The sequence below is a fragment of the Periplaneta americana genome, chromosome 6 (genome assembly GCF_040183065.1).
Source record: "Periplaneta americana isolate PAMFEO1 chromosome 6, P.americana_PAMFEO1_priV1, whole genome shotgun sequence".
NCBI classification, from domain to species: Eukaryota; Metazoa; Arthropoda; class Insecta; order Blattodea; family Blattidae; genus Periplaneta; species Periplaneta americana.
Window position 1 is genome coordinate 61969754 of NC_091122.1, and position 20815 is coordinate 61990568.

A 20815-nucleotide genomic window follows, 5' to 3' on the forward strand; every position below is an offset into this window, starting at 1 on the left:
TTGTGTATAAAATTGTATGTGTGTTGTAAATTGTATTGTGTATTGTTAATATTGTATATACCACTGCCACCGGGTGCTTGCCCACTTGCAGTGTAAATAAATACATACATACAAAACAGTTTTTATCTCGAAAAAGAATGAAAAACGAGCAAAATTGTATTAAGCTTTTTGTTTGAAATATCTCGAAGAATAACTCCCTAAAACTAATGACATTACTTACAGTTCAACCTGTACATATAAAGCACATGAGGATATCCCATCAATGTTGTTATTGTTATTTATCTGTGTGTGAAATGTGTAATGTGAAATGTGCGCCGAGAAATTTGTGAAATCGAAAGCATTGTTTTAAATGGAACGTCACACACTACAGCGAGTTTCTCGCTCACCTCGCGCGAGGTAAACACATTTCTCGCTCTGATCGCTAGCCCAGCAAATTTTTCAAGACACATTCAATCTCTGTCAACGATTACACACAGATATCGGGAAAATATTTTTCAGCTGTTTTAAATTCAGAAAAGATAGCAAAATTGTTCGAATATGTCAGGTTGGCCATTGAAATTTTTCGGTGTCATAGAAATAAGTATTACACACAAGACGATAACTATAATAATAGTAAACTGAAGACCTCACTGGAAAAAGGAATGTAACATGAAATTATGAAAATATGTGATGTAGGTAGAAAAAGAAATTTTTAAGCATTTATTTTATAACAATAAATTATTGAACTCAATGGCTGAATAAACTTTTATCCCTGTTTAGTGAAATGAGTGTGATAATAAATATAGCATTAATGAAATATATGCTCCTGAAATAATTTTCCTTTCTACTGAAACATGAATTTACAGTTTTGTTGGTTATGTTCTTATTCTGGAGAGATATTCAAATACAAGAAGAAATCTGGAAGCAGATATCAACCGATTTAATCAGACATTAATTAGGTTAGGTTTCTGATTTGCAATGCCAATCAACATAAGATTGGCTACAAATGAAATTAACAATGAAAAAATATGATTTTATATTAGATATTACTGTTCGTGCTGGAACTATTGCGTCATGTTGATAATTTTGCCAAATATTTTGGGTGTCATGAAAGAAGCTCCATCACCTCCTGTATTATGAACACATTGTCATAGTTACTGAAGGCCGTGAAAAAAAATTGAAAAACACATAGTTCCAGAGCCACTTTCGCATCAGAGAGTCTGTCAAATACACTTATTGCAGTTTTATGCAATATAAATCTTTTTCTTTTCATGCTAATGGAGTAACAAACAAAATTGAACTTCTCAAAGAAAATAAACAAAAGTTATATTTCATTAATTCATGTTTTGCATCACGAAATTATGTAAACTACTTACTTTTTTAGTGTTATTGAACTGTTGGTTCTTTGTTTGATCCACTGCTATATTTTTATTAAGAAATTGGATGATTTATAAGGTTCAAACTATAGGCTACAACATAATTAACATAAAAAAACACAATTATTTGTATATTAACATTTTATTTATATTATTCTGAGAATATGAATACTGTATCTCATTTTTATCTGTACAATGAACTGCAATTATGATACTGTACCATTTGTATAGAGTCCGAGGATTAGGAAGAGCTGTATCAAATTCTTTAACAAAGTTATATGTGTTAGGGGAAAGAAAATTAATTGTTACCGGTACGTTTTCATCATACTGTTTCTTTTGCTTCTTACCATTAATCTTTCATATGAGGGGTTCACAACCAGAGTGGACCACGTACATGTGGAATAGTTCTGAGATACTGAGTCTCAAAGTTCCTGGCTCACGCTTAGCAACCTTCACCTTCCATAGGAAATGTGGAGTAACAAATGAGTTATGGACTTTGTTTGTTGTGGCAAGGAATAAATCAAAGTTTTCTTCATCCGAGATTGTATTAATCCACAAACTGGCCACAGGTGGACTTGGTTCACTCTGGTTGTGAAACCCTCATATGTCTCTTGAGAAGAGATACAAAAATCTTTGAAACGGAACGTGACATATCACAAAACTCGTATTCAAACAAAGTTTTCTGCTTCACAGTTTCCAACACATCTTTCAAATCACCCACTGATTTCACCACTCGCCATTTATACTGTTGCAATGTCTTATTCTCTTTTTGTACACAAAACTATTCTTTCCTTAACTTCCTTATTCTTCTTCGACACAACCCGAATTTCATTTTCAGTATCAGCTTCCAATGACATAATGGAGGTCCCAACTTCGTCTACAACTGTCACAGTAGAGAGAGGGAGAGAAAGATTTCAGCAAACTTCCGTCCTATTCTTCTTCTTTCCTGAAAATAATAATTCATATAACATAACGAGCCTACTTTATACTACACAGTAGCAAATAGATATACCAATATTATTATGGTTAACTATCAGTGTAATGCTCTTCTAACTTTTGTACAGACAACCAGTGTTCGAAATGACAGCCACTTCAGGGTGTAAATATATATACAGCACAGCCCCCTTTCTGATACACATATGAGAAGGTCATGCGATCCATATCCTCCTCCCTGAAGTGACTGGAACAAATTGTGCTGCAATGGCAACACGAGGTGTCCGAACAGCTTTAACCTCAGGATCCTTTGGAAAGTTGTAATACAAGTTAAATTTAAATATTAATAAACTACAGACAACTCCGGATATTTACGTATATAATGTCATTAGTCTCTCATACATACCTATGACAGGTTTTTTCCAGGTAAGTTCTTGGACTCCTTATTTCCTCTGCCATATAGCATACCGGATTGACATATTTAAATTTATCAAAATATTACTAAAAAAATTTAAAACAACACAACTACACCATGAAAATATAATGATAGGTTAACTTAAGATGGCTACCACGCGACAGTGGCAACTATTTTCTATTCTGTACTCTTTGGTTCGATCACACATTTCTCAGCGCTGTGGACAATGCTATCTCGCCTCGCTCGCACATTTCTTGGCACACATTTCACATTACACATCCCTCGGTATAGTGTGTAACCGGACTAAACATCTTTAGAAATGGAATTACTTCACAAATGTAATTTTCTAGGGGACACCTCAACTTCTGTACTCGCTGGCTGCTGTTATTTCATAGCGATATGCACTTTACAGCGATATCTCAACTTGTATCTATTTACTAATCCCTCGTTATAATGATATACATCTAATCTGTGATATTAACGTTATGATGCGAATTCAGATTAGTGAGATAGAACTTACACATATAATTCACTATCGCGTATTCTTTCCCATATTACCCACATTTATTATTTGCACTAATTTTGAATTACTTTCATTCATTTATAACTACTGCTTATATTTATTTGCATTTCAAATCACTTCCATAACCTCCACTAATCAGAGTTAACAATGTACTCTACCAACTCTGTAAATACAATAAACACGACCATAGGTAAACAAACAAAACATGATGGATTGCCTACATGTAAATAAAATCTTCGTGGCTGTCATTTCGAACACTGGTTGTCAGTACAAAATAGTACAGTAACGTTGACTCATATTTCTAAACGATATGACAATAACTTAAAATGTAAATAAATGTAAGCACGTCAATAATAACGCAAATAAATGTTTACAATATGCAAAACTGTAAGCCATAGCGGTAAACACATTAAAACTCTATCTTCATCTGACTTCACGGTTCCCCAGATCCCTTCTCTCAAAATGTTCTGCATAATGTTTACACAGTTTTATTACATCGTTCTAGTATGTTTGTTACTGTGGCTACGTAAACATGTACATAGCGAATGCAGTCAATTAATACCACACAAAACTTCCGTAATCTTACTTAACGGAACCATGATTACGTAAGACAGCTGACAATGAACATTTTTCCTTTTCGAATCTTTATACTGCGATTCGCAGTGAATGTGGATTCAATGACACTAAACTTTTGGTGCCGTTCTTTTCATCGCTGTCAACTATCGAAAGTTACGAACTTTAATTCATTACCGAAACCATATCAATCGACACACCCATGGCTAATTGCTTTAATGTAGTATCAACCACTGCTATTGTCTGGTACAGATTATAAAACTGTAATTAACTTCTTTATATTATCTCGATACTCAACAATATATAATTCTCATGTCCTGGTCACACATATGCGTCGCGAGTCGTTTGATTGTTTCTGTTCTGTAACTTTTCAGAGCGTGTTACTTATTTACCTCCCGATATTATTACGTACGTTTTTATTTCAGTAGTATTTGCGGTTTTTTGTCATAAAGAAATGGATATTTCTTCAGCAAATTAATCGCTTTTTCACAATCTCTTTCAATTCCTAACCTCTAAAGAAGTTAAGATGCACAGATTGACTATATAAAAACACAGCTGACTGTTATGTCAACAATTCAGCCTCTAAAGGAAAGAGCCAAGCGTCCACCCAACTACTTTCGACTCTGATGCGCCTTCAAAATTATACTTCCTGATGAATACCGAAAGCATCGCACCGCAGTTAACCATTTAAATACGTTACGATGCTGCAGCGCGACGAGTAAGTGTGAGGGGGCCATAAGACTTTCTTGGTCTGGCCAACTCGTTGTGTACAACAAACACTTCTTATTACGAGCATGAGTCAAAAAGTAACCTCAATGTATAAATAAAAAATTAGACTCACATAGTAGATCATAGTACTACACATATACAGTACAGAACTTATTTGTTTACTTTTTAATTTTTCCTTGTAATCTACCACAATCCATCTTATCACTGTCCAAACGACATGCTACAAGTAAACACATCAACAACACATTCAATCAATCAAACTCGTATATCTCCTCATGAGGAGCATAGGGCATTCACAAAGTGCCTTCATCGGACCCTATTTGTAGCCAACTTCTTCACTTCACTCCATGTTTTCCCCTCCCTAGCAATTTCCTCCAAAACTGTTCTCTTCCATGTATTTTTTGGCCTTCCTCTTGTTCTGCTACCCTGGGGATTCCAATCCAAAGTCATTCTTTCTACTGCTCCATCTCCTTTCCTAATGGTGTGCCCTATCCAATTCCACTTTCGTCTTTTGATTTCTATTGTGATATCTTTCTGATTTGTTATCTTCCATAGTTCTGAGTTTGTGATTATATCTGACCATCTAATTTTTAAAATTCTTCATAAACATCTATTAACAAATGTTTGCAGTTTATTTTGTATTATTTTACTTGTTTTCCATGTCTCACAGCCATATAATAAGACTGATTTCACATTACTATTAAAGATTTTAATTTTTGTATGTGTAGATATAATATAAGATTTCCATATTGGGTACAATTGCACAAATGCACTATTTGCATTTTTTATTCGGTTCTTTACATCCTTAAGGGCTCCACCATCCTTGTCAATTATACTATCCATATATTTAAATTCTTGAACAGTATCAATGTTATTATTATTTATTATAACTTTATCTGTCTTTTTACTATTTAATCTCATTTCTTTAGTTTTCTTTACGTTTATTTTCATATGAGCCCATTTTATTACTTCTAATAAAGTATTAACTTTATTCTGCATATCACCAGAACTATGGGAGAGCAAACAGATATCATCAGCGAAATCCAGATCTTCCAAGGTACCATTTTATACCTCTTCTAACATTGCCAACATATCTTTCCATAATAATCAGAAATGTGATCGGAGAGAGAATACAACCCTGTTTCACTCCGTATGTAGTTGTTACATTTTCTGACAGCATACCTTTATATATGACATTACAAGTATAATTTTCATACATAAGTTTAATTATTAGTCTACAAATTTTTTCTGGTATACCAAATTTTGTTATTATTCTCCATATATAATGTCTATTAAGCAAGTCAAACGCTTTCTCAAAATTGATAAATAGTAAATATAAGGTACTTTTCCATTCATTGCATTGTTCACAGATTATTCTTAAGGTATTAATTTGAACACATGATCTATTTGTGCGGAATCCTGCTTGTTCTTTCCTTATCAATTTATTTGCTGCTTGCACGATTCTGTTACAATAATCCTTGATAATATTTTACTGGGAATTGATACAGTGTTATTCCCCTCCAATTATCACATTCCCATAGATTTCCTTTTTTGGGTATAACAACACATTACTCAGCAATAAGTCACCGGAGATTACAGGTTCTTATGCCAAAATACTCAGCCAACATCCCTGAACAACCTGTGAAAGTTTGTCTGTAGAGTTCTGGTTCACCCTGTATAACAGGAACACTTGCATTGAACGTAGTGGGGACTAAGTATGAGGTGGTTTTGCAGTAGATAATGCAACACTTAATCGATTCTTCACATTTCATTTTCTACTTCCATTTATTGTAATAGCAGCTGTAATAGTACATCTGCTATTTCTACACCAAACTATGTTGAAAGTGATGAAGTATTTGGAGTCTTATTGTACATATTCAAACAAAGTCCCAGTCAACTATCCATTGCAGATATGAGATGAAACAGATCAGTCATATAACTGTGAGAAAGACAATGGACTGTTTTCGTGATAGGAAGGGACATTGCTTGGCTGTGAATGGTTTTCATTTTGAGCATCTGTTAAGTTAGGTTAGTGAAAGTGTTTTGTTTACTTTCGTGACCTACTCAACATGATTTTACATATGGGTACTTATTTGCCTCAACTTTGGACTCAGACGAAACAAGTGTAATACATAGTTAAAATTTCTACGTACTCATATGCAAAATTTCATGGACATTCGAAATATGCCAATTTTAGTTTACTGTCACATCCTGTATGCCTGAATAACTTTTTTCGATGACTGGTATCTTACTGTCTGGTTTATCTGTAACAACTTCTGCATAATATTTTTTATATAAAATTAGAATTTAACAAGTTGTTAGCAATATTCCATACTTATTGTTTACTCTCTATATAACATACGTACTTATTTACTGGCTTTTAAGGAACCTGGAGGTTCGTTGCTGCCCTCACATAGGCCCGCCATTGGTCCCTATCCAGAGCAAGATTAATCCAGTCTCTATCATCATACCCCACCTCCCTCAAATCCATTTTAATATTATCTTCCCATCTACGTCTCGGCCTCCCCAAAGGTCTTTTTCCCTCCGGCCTCCCAACTAACACTCTATATGCATTTCTGGATTCGCCCATAGGCTACGTGCTACATGCCCTGCCCATCTCAAACGTCTGGATTTAATGTTCCTAATTATGTCAGGTGAAGAATACAATGCGTGCAGTTCTGTGTTGTGTAACTTTCTTCATTCTCCTGTAACTTCATCCCTCTTAGCCCCAAATATTTTCCTAAGGACCTTATTCTCAAACACCCTTAATCTCTGTTCCTCTCTCAAAGTGAGAGTCCAAGTTTCACAACTATACAGAACAACCAGTAATATACTGTTTTATAAATTCTAACTTTCAGATTTTTCGACAGCAGACTGGATGATAAAAGTTTCTCAACCGAATAATAACAGGCATTTCCCATATTTATTCTGCGTTTAATTTCCTCCCGAGTATCATTTATATTTGTTACTGTTGCTCCCAGTTATTTGAACTTCTCCACCTCTTCAAAAGATAAATTTCCAATTTTTATATTTCCATTTCGTACAATATTCTCGTCACGAGACATAATCATATACTTTGTCTTTTCGGGATTTACTTCCAAACCTATCTCTTTACTTGCTTCTAGTAAAATTTCCGTGTTTTCCCTATCACCACGGCATGGTCCGTCCTCAGGTTGTGGATTGAGGAGACTGCCTCCAGATATGGAGGGTAGCTGCGAATATATTGAATATAACATATGTACATACATTATATCCAGCCGTCATGTCATATTCAGTACACATAACACAATTTCAAATGATATCTAACAGTTAATAATAATTATTAGTTTAAAAAACAATCTTATATTAGACCAACTTAAATCTTCAACACACTATATATTAGAATGGAAAATTTCAACATTGTCAATAAGTTAATACAACATTCAAAAACATTGGTTGAATAGCAATTATCTTTCTCCCTTCCTATGCAGGCAGTAAACTTTATTTTCATAAGCAATTAGAAGTTGAGTTCAATAAAGTCAACAACGTATTTTTACTCTCTATGTAATTCAGACTGAAACAACTATATGTATCTGTAGCAATCTTTCCTCTGTACCCACATGCTTTCAAACTGTTAACCTAAGTGACAATTACTTTATTATACTAGACTATCCCGAATTGCAGGTCCTCCTGAACTTGTGGTCAGCACAATTCAGATCTACCATGAAGACGTCACAGAAGAAATGCAAGACAAGGAACAGATCTCCAGTCCCGGGAATTGAGCCGTGACGCATTTTTTTTTTATTCGTATTTGTACGATAAATAACACTACAGAGTGAACCGTAATTAATGCCATTAATTTCAGGGGGTTATTCTTTGAGATATTTCAAACAAAAAAGTTTTATAAAAAACATTTCATAACGTATTTTGGGAAAGCAATTGGTTTCATTCCCAATATGCTCAGTCAATTTAAGAGAGCAGTGTATCACGATAATAAATGATGGGAAGAAGATTAGTTTTCTCCTTCGAATTCGCACAAATTTAATCCGAACAAATGTCACGTTGTAAAATTCCTTTGCATAATGAAGAGTTACATTTGTTCCGATAAAATTTCTTCACATTTAAACAACAAAACTAAAATTCTTTATATCATTAATTAGGTATAATACACTCCTCTCTTAAACTGAGTATATTGGGAATTAAATTGATGGATTCTCCAAAACATGGTATAAAATGTTTCATATAAAACAATTTTTATCTCTGAAACGAAGTAAATCATATTAAACTTTTTCGTTTCAATTATCTCAAAGAATATCCCCCTAATTACATTACTTACGGTTCACCGTGTATATATGTCAGAACAAAACCCACATATTGCACTCGATCTTTCAATCTTACAAAAAAATTTTTAATTTCAGTTGCATAACACTCCTTTCCAACAGGCTACCAACAATGCACAAAATCAATGTCACATAGATCTTAAAAACTTTACTGTAATTTTGTGTAGCAATTTATAATTTTCAATACTACTGACAGATTTTCGCATTAATATTCTGCTACTTTATATGTTCCCTCGGGGGAACCTGTAACCCCTAGAGGGTGCGTCCCCAGGTGGCGGGTCGGGGAATGCCTCTCAGAAATGAGTGGTAGGAGAGAAATGAAATATCTCCCGCGGACCAACAGGTAATTATCTATGCTAGCCTGTCATGGCATAGAGATGTGTCCCACAGGAGGCAGAGGTGGGAACGGTCGGTGGACTCAAGTAAGCCCTCCCGGCTAGGTCCGAAGGCCCGCTGACAAAAGACAGGTGTGGTCCTCCTTTCATATAGGGGGTTGAGAAAGGACAGTACAACTGCCAACTCTTAAAAACATGGTGTCCTTCAAGGAAATGGTTCAAATCAGCTCATTAAAATGTTGCATCCCAAAGTAAAATATTCCGGAGTAATAGTCCCCCGGTCGGATCTCCGGATGGGGACTGCCTTGGGAGGGAAGAATGATGAAAACGTGAAGTTACTACAATGGAATTCTAGAGGTTTTAGTCAGGATAAGAAAACAGAACTTGCCAAAGTATTGTTCACCAAACAAGTAGATGTTTTTGGTATAATGGAGGCCAATATACGTAACAACCAGAAGAAATATTTCAGCATAAAAGGATATACAACGTACCTCTTACCAAAAGGAAGACAAATAGCTAGTGGTATGCTCATTGGTGTTAGAAATAACACCACATCAAATTTCAAAATTGTGAAAGAAATGAATGAAACAGACAAGATAGAAATAGCATATCTGGATTTATGGAGATCCAAAGAACACTTTTCAATATATTTTGTTTACAATCCTCCAAATAACAGTTCTGATTTGAATATTTTTTATATATCACATAAAACTATAATAATGGGAGATTTTAATGCCCATTCCAAAACATGGGGATATAGAGACCAAAATACAGCTGGCAAAGCAATGGAAGATTGGTTAAATACAAATGAATTGGAACTTGTATTCAACAGGGTTCAAGAGGCTACTTACATGCATCATACAGGCTCCACATCCAACCCTGATTTACTACTAGTGGCATCAAATATAGCTGAAAGAACACACCGTGAAATATATGAAAGTCTCGGATCTGACCATAGAGTCGTAATTGCCAGTATTAAAGTCAAGGCAAAACCATCCAAAGTCCACTGCAAGAAATCCTGGAATTTTAAAAAAGCTGACTGGAAGGGATACAAAAGTGAATTGGAAAACAGATTATCAAACGAGATCAAAATCAAATCTAGCTCACCAGACACCATTAATAACGATATATGCAAAATTTTGATTACAACAGCAAAGAAATATGTCCCACGAGGGAAAGTTAGAATGTACAAACCATTTTGGTCAAAAGAGTTACAAAAACTAAAAGTTGAACGAGAACAGGCCAGGCAGGCAGCAGAAACCAACAAGGATAAGGAAAGCTTTCTTGATTGGAAAAATAAAGCTTCAAGATTTAGGAAAGGTATATTAAATGCCAAAAGAAATGCATTTGATAAGTTTGTAGATAACTTAGATTATAAACAAGATAGTAACAAAGTTTATAAATATATATCTACTGTACGGAAAGAATCTACACATAAACAACCAATAAGATATGGACACAAAAATATAACAGATGATTATAAAATTGCATCAGCTTTTAATACATATTATTCTGCTCCTAAACTCTCAAGACAACATAGAAAGCTACAGAAGTCGATGAAATTAGAAATTAAGAAGAAAATGCAGGTTCAGAATCAAAATGTTACCACTACTGATGAAATTTTCTACCACAACTTTAACCTATTAGAGCTAGAAACTGCCATTAACAAACTTAGTAACAAAAAAGCCCCAGGCCCAGACAATATCCACCCAGAATTCATCAAACACTTAGGCACTAAAGCAAGAAATGCATTACTTGACTTCTATAACTATGTTTGGAACACCTCCGTACTTGCAAATTGGAAAAAAAAGCAATATTATTCCAATATTGAAACCGGGAAAGACAGCAGACAAAATTGAAAGCTATAGACCTATATCACTAACAAGCCACTTAGCTAAAATCATGGAAAGGATGATATCAGAGCGATTAAACTGGTTTTTAGAAACAAACAATCTTCTATCAACACAGCAAGCCGGATTTAGGAGAGACCACTCAACAAGAGATCAAATAAACTTACTAAGTCAAGCTATTAAGGATGGATTTAATAAAAAGAAAGATACATTAGCTGTATTCGTCGATTTGAAATCAGCATATGATAATGTGTGGAGATACAATCTGATTACAAAGCTCCAGAAATTAGGCATAAAATCCAATATGTTAAGATGGATATCTGAGTTCATCACCCAAAGATTTTGTTCTACAACTTATGGATCAGCAAGTTCTAAATATAAACAAACTCACTTGGGCTTACCTCAAGGTGCAGTATTAAGCACAACACTATTCAACATATATATTAACGACCTACCACAAGAGCTGGAAAAACATTACACTAAAACAGCACTCTTTGCTGATGATTTGGTTATTTGGACGTCACATAAAACCAACGCAGTAGAGAAACTTCAAAATTCCATCCAGTCATCGTTAGTGGCACTTGAAACCTGGTGTTCAAATAATATGATGTCAGTGAACACAGAAAAAACAAACTTTCAACTCTTCTCATTAAGAAAGAAACCAGTGAAAATAAATCTAAACTATAGATGATAAGTTACAAAGAACTGAAAATGCAAAATACCTGGGTATACATTTCGACAATAAGCTCACATGGAGAAATCACATTGAACAGATCAGCACAAAGGCAACAAATCGTTTTAAATTACTAAAAAGACTGGCAGGAACGAAATGGGGTAGTTCAAGGAGTACACTCAACACAACCTACAACACATACATAAAGCCTATCTTAACGTACTGTGGTGAAGCACTAATAACCTCATCAACCACAAATAAACAGATATTAGAACGCACTCAAAACCAAGCTTTACGTCTCATCACTGGTGCAATCAAAACTACTCCAATTGAAGCCATGCAAATAATCACATCTAATAAACCAGTTGTAACAGATCTTGAAACACAAGCCCTTTTAACCTATGAAAAATTAAAAAGGCTTCCAAATTGGGATAAATGGACTAATTCAAAGATTCTAAATTTACATTGAGGACCCAAAATGGATACATACAAGAGGTAGAAAAGCTTAAGCAAATTCTAGAAATACCAAGTGAACAGGAAAACTTGATGTCTCGATATAATCCACTTAATAACTTCAAAGTAGATTGCTGCCTTGATCTTGATGAAGTCTTCAACAAAAAAGATATAAATCCAGAAATAGCAAAAGCCATTGCCCTACAAACAATTAATAGAAAATATCCACAAAAGGACTGGTTGTACATTTACACTGATGGAACTCTCATGGATCAAAATGAAAGAGCTGGAGCAGGAGCTACTTGCCAATACTTTTCTCTTTATAAAAATGTTGGCAAGTACACAACAAATTTTGATGGCGAAGTTGAAGCCATTTATACATCACTTCAAAATGTATTTGTTTGGCTAAACCAGTGCAAAAGCATAGTCATCCTGTCTGACTCCAAAGCTGCAATCCAGTCCATCAGCTCAACTACATCCCCTAAAAAGTAAAAGAAATTCATTGCATGGTAAAACAAATTCAAATGCTAAATAAGAAAGTGGTCTTCCAATGGATCCCAGCCCACTGCGGACTGAACGGTAACGAGAAAGCAGATATGTTAGCAAAGAAAGGAACTTATATCAACTTAAAAACAAATTTCAAGTTCCCATAAGAATCAATAAAGCGAGTCATAAAAAGTATAAGTTACAGCGAATAGGCAAAACATCAAAATTCAAAATGGAAAGAATCATTCCAAGATCCAAAACTAATTCCCGATCTACCTCGAAAATCTGCCGTGGCCATGTTTAGATTGTTTACTGGTCATGATTGCCTCAGTAAACACCTCCATCGTATTGGAGTACTGAATTCACCTAAATGCTTACTGTGCACCAGAGAAGAGAACATGGAGATGGAGCACCTGGCTAATTGTAAAACTCTTAGGACATTTGTGGACCTTCCATCAAAATATTGGGAAGCAAGAAGGATGATGACTTCATTGTTAAATCCAGAGCATTAGATACACACACACACTTTATATGTATTTGTGTAACTCCATCACACATTACTTTTTTCCAAGAAATGTTCCTTGTAGTAGCGTGGTATGGAAGGGACGTCTTCCTACAAGTTTGTAGGTATAATAGTAACTGTAACGTTAATATGCGGTGAATAGGGACGAATTTTTATTATATTTTATTTGTTTGTCTCAAAGAATAAATATAACAATGAGTGTGTTTATTTGTTTGCTAATTACGAATAAAAACACAAACACTCTTATTATTATATTTAGTCTTTGACACAAATAAAAAATATCAAAATTTCGTTACTATTGATCCCGTATTATGGTAAATCTAAACTTTATTATATGAGAAAAGTGCCAACCCTGATCGAAGGCAACTCTCAAAAGAAGTCTCACAGAAGTCAGTGGAACAAATGAGAGTTCTCTCCTATGGTGAAGTTATTTTGGAGAATTACGTAATATAATTTTACATAACCTTACAAATTTTCAGTCTAATGAAAGTGAATAAAATCAATGTTGAAGTTAGGTTAATGTATAGTTCATATTTTAAAATGCAATAACCATTTTATTTTAAGGTTATAACATGACCAGAAGGAAAGAGTCTGAAGAACTTATAGGCCTACATCAAGAAAGAAAAGGCTTTCGTTACAGAGCAGCTTACAATAAGCAGTGGTTAATATGTACAGACAATTAAAGGCCGAAGCACAATAGGAAGATATCTGTCAAACCAAAGCGGCTCTAATGACAAGAATTGCAAATCTCTTGTAAGTAGGCCTACCTGTTTTATAGATGATATTTGACAGGATCGGTACAGATCTTATTCCATACGGATGCATCCGTGATAGTGTGTTAAAAATATTTACACATAATTTAACATACGAAGACTTTTCTGTAATCTAATCTAATGCAACTTCATTATAAACTAATGCAAGTGGTTGAGTTTACATGCAACTGAATCCCACAACAAAAGGAGACGAGATCAGTTAATGGTAAATATAATTTCTATAGAATCTGAGTAATGAACTGTGATGTTAAGTTGCATTATTTATGTTTAAATGTGAATTTTGTAGACATGGCCGAGACAGAATGGAGTATCACTGCCAGACAATGCAAACAAGAATAAACGACACTTGAAAAGGTGATTCTCTAAATGTAATTCATAACTAAAATATATATATTTTTTTGTCTAATGGTGGTTAATGGACTGTTTTGTTTGTGATTCAGCCATATGAAGCGAGTTGTGTATACCAATTTATCAACACAATCATTGCCCAAGATGTGTCATAGAAGGTTGGTCTTCGAATACACCAACCTTTCCACCATCCATGCCATGAGGGTTACCATTTTGCATGACATACAGCAGGACAGGTGCATCAGAGGCCACCGCTAATTTAAGAAAAGTAAAAATATCTCTCATGATCAGACACCTCATATCAAAACCCACTATTTTTTTTACAAAATATAATATGTCTACAGATAGATTGCTGTACATTCAAATACAAGGATGCTAGATGATCTCATCATTGATAATTTCAAGTTGTGTTTTTTCTGTTGCGCAGGACTTAACGACAAGAGATTCACTTCCAGAGATTAGCTATCGTGGTGTTTCAACAAGTCAGTGAGGCTTATTTCGTTGGTCTCTTCGGATACACCAACCTCTCCGACATCCATTTTGCACAACGACTTGCAGCTGGACAGACATCAGAGGCCACCATTAATTCAGAGGAAAGTGAAAGTGTCTGATAACGAGATGTCTTGTATCAGTACCACTATTTTTTTTTTCACAAAATGTGATATAGTTAGATTTCTGTACCTTCAAAAGCAAAGAATTCTGTGAGGGTGGTATTTTGCTTCAAAACTTGCCAGACCCTTGAGATAGATTGCACTGAAAGTTTGGCTTATTTTCAACATTTCTGTTTCAAAGCCTAATGGTACAATGTTATTTATGCAGTACTAATTTTCACTCTGTGTACAACGTAATAAATTTTTTATTCTAATTTTACTCCCCCCCCCCTCCTTTTTCTACTGATATTTACATGATTAATTGTCCAGTCCAGTGTTGTTACCATAATGTCCACTATAATTCCACTAAAAAGTAATTCAGTTATTGTTAAATAGGGCTATGTGCGAGGTCTGTCTAAAAAGTATCCGACCTTTAGCCAGAAAAAATATTTCAAATACCTGACGGGGTTGGGACCCTAATCCCCTTCAAAGTAGGCCCCTTGTGCTTGCACACACTTAGCCCACCGATCCTTCCACTGCCGGAAACACCTCTGGAAGTCTTCTTTTGGAATGGTGTTCAGCTCCGTCGTCGCATTCCGCATTATCTCTTCTCTACTCTCAAAATGGGATCCTTTCAGTGGTGTCTTCAATTTTGGAAACAACCAGAAGTCGCAAGGAGCCAGGTCTGGAGAGTAGGGAGGTTGGTGAACGGTTGTAATTCCATGTTTGGCCAAGAAAGTGTGTATCAATTGGGATGAATGTGCGGGGGCGTTGTCGTGATGCAAGTGCCAGTTGTTCGCCGTCCACATGTCTGGTCTTTTGCGCCGAACTGCATCACGGAGTCGCCGGAGAACATCGTGATAGTACTCCTTTGTCACCATTTGTCCTTCCGGTGCGTATTCGTGATGCACAATTCCACGGACATCAAAGAAAACAGTCAGCATCACCTTGATTTTGCTTCGCACCTGCCGCGCTTTCTTCGGCCTTGGAGACTCGGGATGCTTCCATTGCGACGACTGTCTTTTTGTTCCTGGGTCGTACCCGTACACCCATGACTCATCTCCAGTTATCACGGTGTTCAGAAACCCAGGATCAGTGTTCGCGGTGTCCAGAAGGTCCTGTGCAACGTCACGACGGAGGTCCTTTTGTTCCGGGGACAACAACTTGGGCAAGAATTTCGCAGCCACTCGGTTCATGTTCAAATCATCACGCAAAATTGCATGTGCAGAATCTTTACTCACTCCAACCTCTTCGGCAATCTCCCGCACGGTCAAACGACGATCTGCCATCACCAAATTTCGCACCCTCTCAACAACAGCTGCACTCCGAGCAGTTTGGGGCCTGCCACAACGCTGCTCACTCTCCGCTGATGTGCGGCCATCTTTGAATCAGTTGAACCACTCCTTAATTTGTGTTACACCCATCGCATCTTCCCCAAACACCTGCTGAATCTTACGAATTGTTTGACTTTGAGAATCACCAAGCTTTTGACAAAATTTGATGCAGTATCTTTGCTCAATTCGTTCAGTCATCTTGTGAGGAAACTAAATCCGACAAACTCCTAGAACAGCACCTTACTTGGTGACCACCAGCCAGTGACTGGCACAAGCGAATGCGGTGAAAAAATTCAAGCATGCACATTACAGTTCCTCCTTCCACCATGCACAGTGGCGCCGCCTTAGAATCACAACTTTACGCGGGAAAAATTAAGGTCGGATACTTTTTAGACAGGCCTCGTATAATTACTTTCTTATAATAAAACATGCACAGATCCCCTTTTAACATTGATAATTTCTGTGTTAAACCAAATTCTGTCTTTCTTTTAGTCTCAAAGGATCCTATGATGTCAACGAACATTATCACGAGGTTGGTTAAGGAAGAGGATGTCTGGAAATTTGGTAATATAATGACTAATTTTAGAATTATTGGCTGATGCAAATGCTGGAGCAAACATAATATGTCTGTCCAAAACCATAGTTATTTCCTTTTTATATCACTTTGTGTTTTTCAGAAAAATAAAATAAGTGTGCTGTTACTCAGAAAATAATACAGTTGATTGTTCATTGTGTATTTTTGTTGTTGCCTAACTGTGCTTTATGTTAAATTTGTATCATAAAAAAATAAAATAAAGTTACTTGCAACCTGTTCTTTGTCGAAGTATTCCCTTAGTCCTGAGGCAAAAGTCGGGATATTGAAATTGTGTAATTCTGATTTAATATATCACCTTGTCAGCATTCCATAATGTTACACAACAATGTAATTAATAAATATACAATTACATCACCCTTCTCCAGTAATCGTGAAAAAATAAAAATACTTCAGTTGTCCTTTCATTTGGTTGAAACGAATCCTTATTATACAAAATTAAAGTATAGAGATTGGTCGTGAAAAGTAAGTAAGATTTTTAAATTTTCATTACCTGGTTAGTTAAAAATAAAATTTCACAATTTCCATTTTACTATTTAATTATATTTATACATAATAATAATAATAATAATAATAATAATAATAATAATAATAATAATAATAATAATAACAACAATCATAATGTTTTATTTTCGGTGGCAGAGTTAAGGCCATAAGGCCTTCTCTTCCACTCAACCAGCCTTAATCAATACAATACGTATTTAAATTACGAATATTTACACTAAGGTTCTCCAGCAATATTCTTCAGTTAAGTTAACGACTAGTAGACTACATATTTATTTAAATTTAGATAAACCTATAAGGTAAAGTAGTAACTTAATTTATGAGCTAATTTAATTCAATCAATTATAATTAACTTAATTTGAGGTTTGAGATAGCTAGTAAAATGATGAAAATTAATTTAATATAAGCTTACTAGAACTATATTACAGGGAGAAAAAAAAAATATATATATATAAATCTAAAATATATTTCTGTAATGAGAATATTAATGTAATTGCCATTAGAGGTTTTGTAAATCTATTTAGAGAAATTAATGATAATAATAGGGATGGACAGATGTTAGTTTCATTATAATATGTAATAAATATTAATCAGGAATTAATTTGTTAAGTAAGAATTTATGTAATTTTGACCTAAATGAAATTATTGTCCAACAACCCCTTACATCACTCGGTAGCGAGTTCCAATTTCTAGCAACAGAAACTGTATAAGATGAAGAATATAAAGATGTCTTGTGGTAGGGTATAATGAGTAAGTTGTTCTGATGAGATCTTGTACTTAGCTGATGATATGCGGATAAACGAGAAGCCAAATAGATTGGGGTAGCGGTGCGCAGAATTTGAAATAAGAGAACAAGAGAATGCAGGGCTCGTCGATCGCTTAGCCTTAGCCAAGACAGAGTTTGGAAAGACGGGGAAACATGATCATACTTACGAATATTACAAATATAACGGACGCACGCATTATGCACACATTGTAGCCTGCTGCTCAAATTTGCATTTAGGTTACTTAATATAATATCGCAGAAGTCGAAGTGCGGCATCACGAGTGTTTGTACAAGGATTAATTTTAATTTATCAGGAAGAAAGTGCTTCAGTCACTTTAATGCGTGAATAATAGAAAATATTTTTTTGGAAGTGTGATTCACTTGTTCATTCCATTCCAGGTGACAATCCATATAAATGCCAAGGTTCTTCACAGTTGAGCTGTATGGAATAGTAGTACATACGTATCTGTATGTATCAGAGGAATATGTGCAGCAAAAGAAATGCAAAATAATAGCTATGAATGTAATGTAGTTTTAAGAAGAGTAAGTTTTTTAAGACATGACCGTTTATATTGCTGCTCAAATTTGATTTAAGGCACATAATACCATCTTTCGCGGCATAAATTGTTTTCTTTTTCCTCAGAGATTGTTTTATTCTGGTCATAGAGAATTTTTAAATGCTCTCCACTGACAATTTGTTCAATTTATTGAAAAGAATTAATATTAGTGCTTTATGTTTACGTTCAAAGTTGGTAATACTGAAGTACAGCCATCTTGGATTTTTCAGTCCCTCACTATATGTTGTGCCGACTATACTCACATGTCATATGCTATAACCATTTCCTCCACAGACTCCAGATTATCAGCATCTCCATAATGTCTTCTTATCCTCTTGTTTATTCTCAATTCTCTGTAGCTTTCTTGCAAACATGGCCTGCTTCCAAGTCTGGATAATTTCCCGAGATCTGCAACATATTCACATGGCTATAATTTCCATCTTAAGTCAATACGCAATTCTAATGCCTTGCTCTCAAAAAATATTAGGGGTCCTTTTCAAATCAGTGCTGCTAAAATTTTCGGTGGAGGTTGAATACACCAATTCGTAGCATACATGAAATCAATGAAAGAGACAGAGAAAATGTATACCAAAGAATTGAATACTACAATGTAAGACCACAATACATTCACAAATTAAGATTGATAGGATATATGACGTGAATGAAGAACCCCTGGGTACTGGAGAAAATGTGGAGAGGGGAATTTCACTCTAGGAGACAAAAAACTAATGCTGGTCAAGGACAACATGCATGTAGTCTAGAGCCACATCTTGATGTGATAAAACAGAATTGAAAGCCAAGGAATGGAAGAGAAAAAATGGCACACAGCAGAGGCTAACTTCCACCCTGGGAAGTAGAGCCAGAAAAGAAGAATAAGGAAAATTAATTTCAGAGTATAGGTATATAAGGCTATAATAAAAATTGAGGGAATGAGCTCAAAGATTTATAGTACTCACAGTCATTATGCTATAAGCTATAACCATTTCCTCTCAGACTCCGGATTATCAACATCTTCGTAATCTGTCTTCTTATCCTCTTGTTTATTCTAAATTCTTTCTGGCTTTCTTGTGAACACCTTCTGCTTCCAAGTCTGGGCCTCCCTGGATAAGTTCTCAAGTTCTGCAACATATTCACACCGGTTCAATTGTGTGCAAAAACGGTATATCTGCAGCAATTTTTTTGGGGGGGGGGGGAAATGGTCTAAAGAATTTATGCTATTCTTATTTAATGTTGGTTTATAGAATGTAAGCAACATTAACAACAGTAAATAATGTGTCTCATTAGTGTTAGGTCATAACCTCAAATCTGGAGCAAAACAATAATTTTGAATCTTTGAGAATGTAAGCAAGTCACAATACTGTACTAACAAATTAAGCTATTATAGCTTATCTAGTTTAATTAGTGTCTCTTTGTACAAATTGCAACTTACCTTTCTTAAGGTGGGGACGTTATAATTGTTGTTCATAATCTCCCAGTCTTCGAATCAACACTGATGCTTGTTTTCAATATTCTGGGTTTCAAAATGTAACTCACATACCTGGGAAACAAATTAATACTCATTAGTTTTTGTTTCTCAAGCAATACAATATATCACGTCTTGATGTTACATAACCTCTTATTTAAAAGTTGGTGATACAATTGAAATACTACTATTTACAAGATAGGGGTTTTAAATTATGTTTGCATAATATTATATACGTATCTTAGATTACTTATACTTATTATATTTACTCGTACATTAATCACCAGCTAATCCTAAATACTTACCTCACATTTAGTTGGGAGAAAATTATCTCGATGTAGCACCCGCGCCCTGTTAATTTCCGGCGTAAATCTTCGTCCTTAAGAAATAAAAATACACTGACTTTCGAACCAGTTTAATAATTGCTTTTAGAGGCAGGTATGCAACATTTGCGTGGCATATTCTTATATTCACACGTAAATAAACACAAACAGAATTCGAATATCAACATTCCAGTACTCGCATTAATTAGATAAGGATCCAGTGTTGCCAACACATATATTGTATCCCCCGTACACCTGGAAATCCGTCAGAATCAGTCAAAATTAACAAGAGATAAGACTCACTGAATATACACTGGTGGCCATAATTCTGGAAACTTTTTGCGTTTGTACTGAATTGTCATAGCATCTGTTTTTATTCACACATTAATACAGTTTAAA

At 35.0% G+C, this 20815-nt stretch overlaps 1 long non-coding RNA gene across 1 annotated transcript; it reads right to left on the reverse strand.

The window, feature by feature from the left end:
- Window positions 1-1466: 1466 nt before the first annotated feature.
- Window positions 1467-20653, reverse strand: LOC138701380 (uncharacterized). Its single transcript, XR_011332529.1, has 5 exons — window positions 20399-20653; window positions 20061-20168; window positions 19588-19750; window positions 18895-19039; window positions 1467-2301 (listed from the first exon to the last, which is right to left on the reverse strand). It is a non-coding gene; the product is annotated as an uncharacterized lncRNA (long non-coding RNA).
- Window positions 20654-20815: the final 162 nt, after the last annotated feature.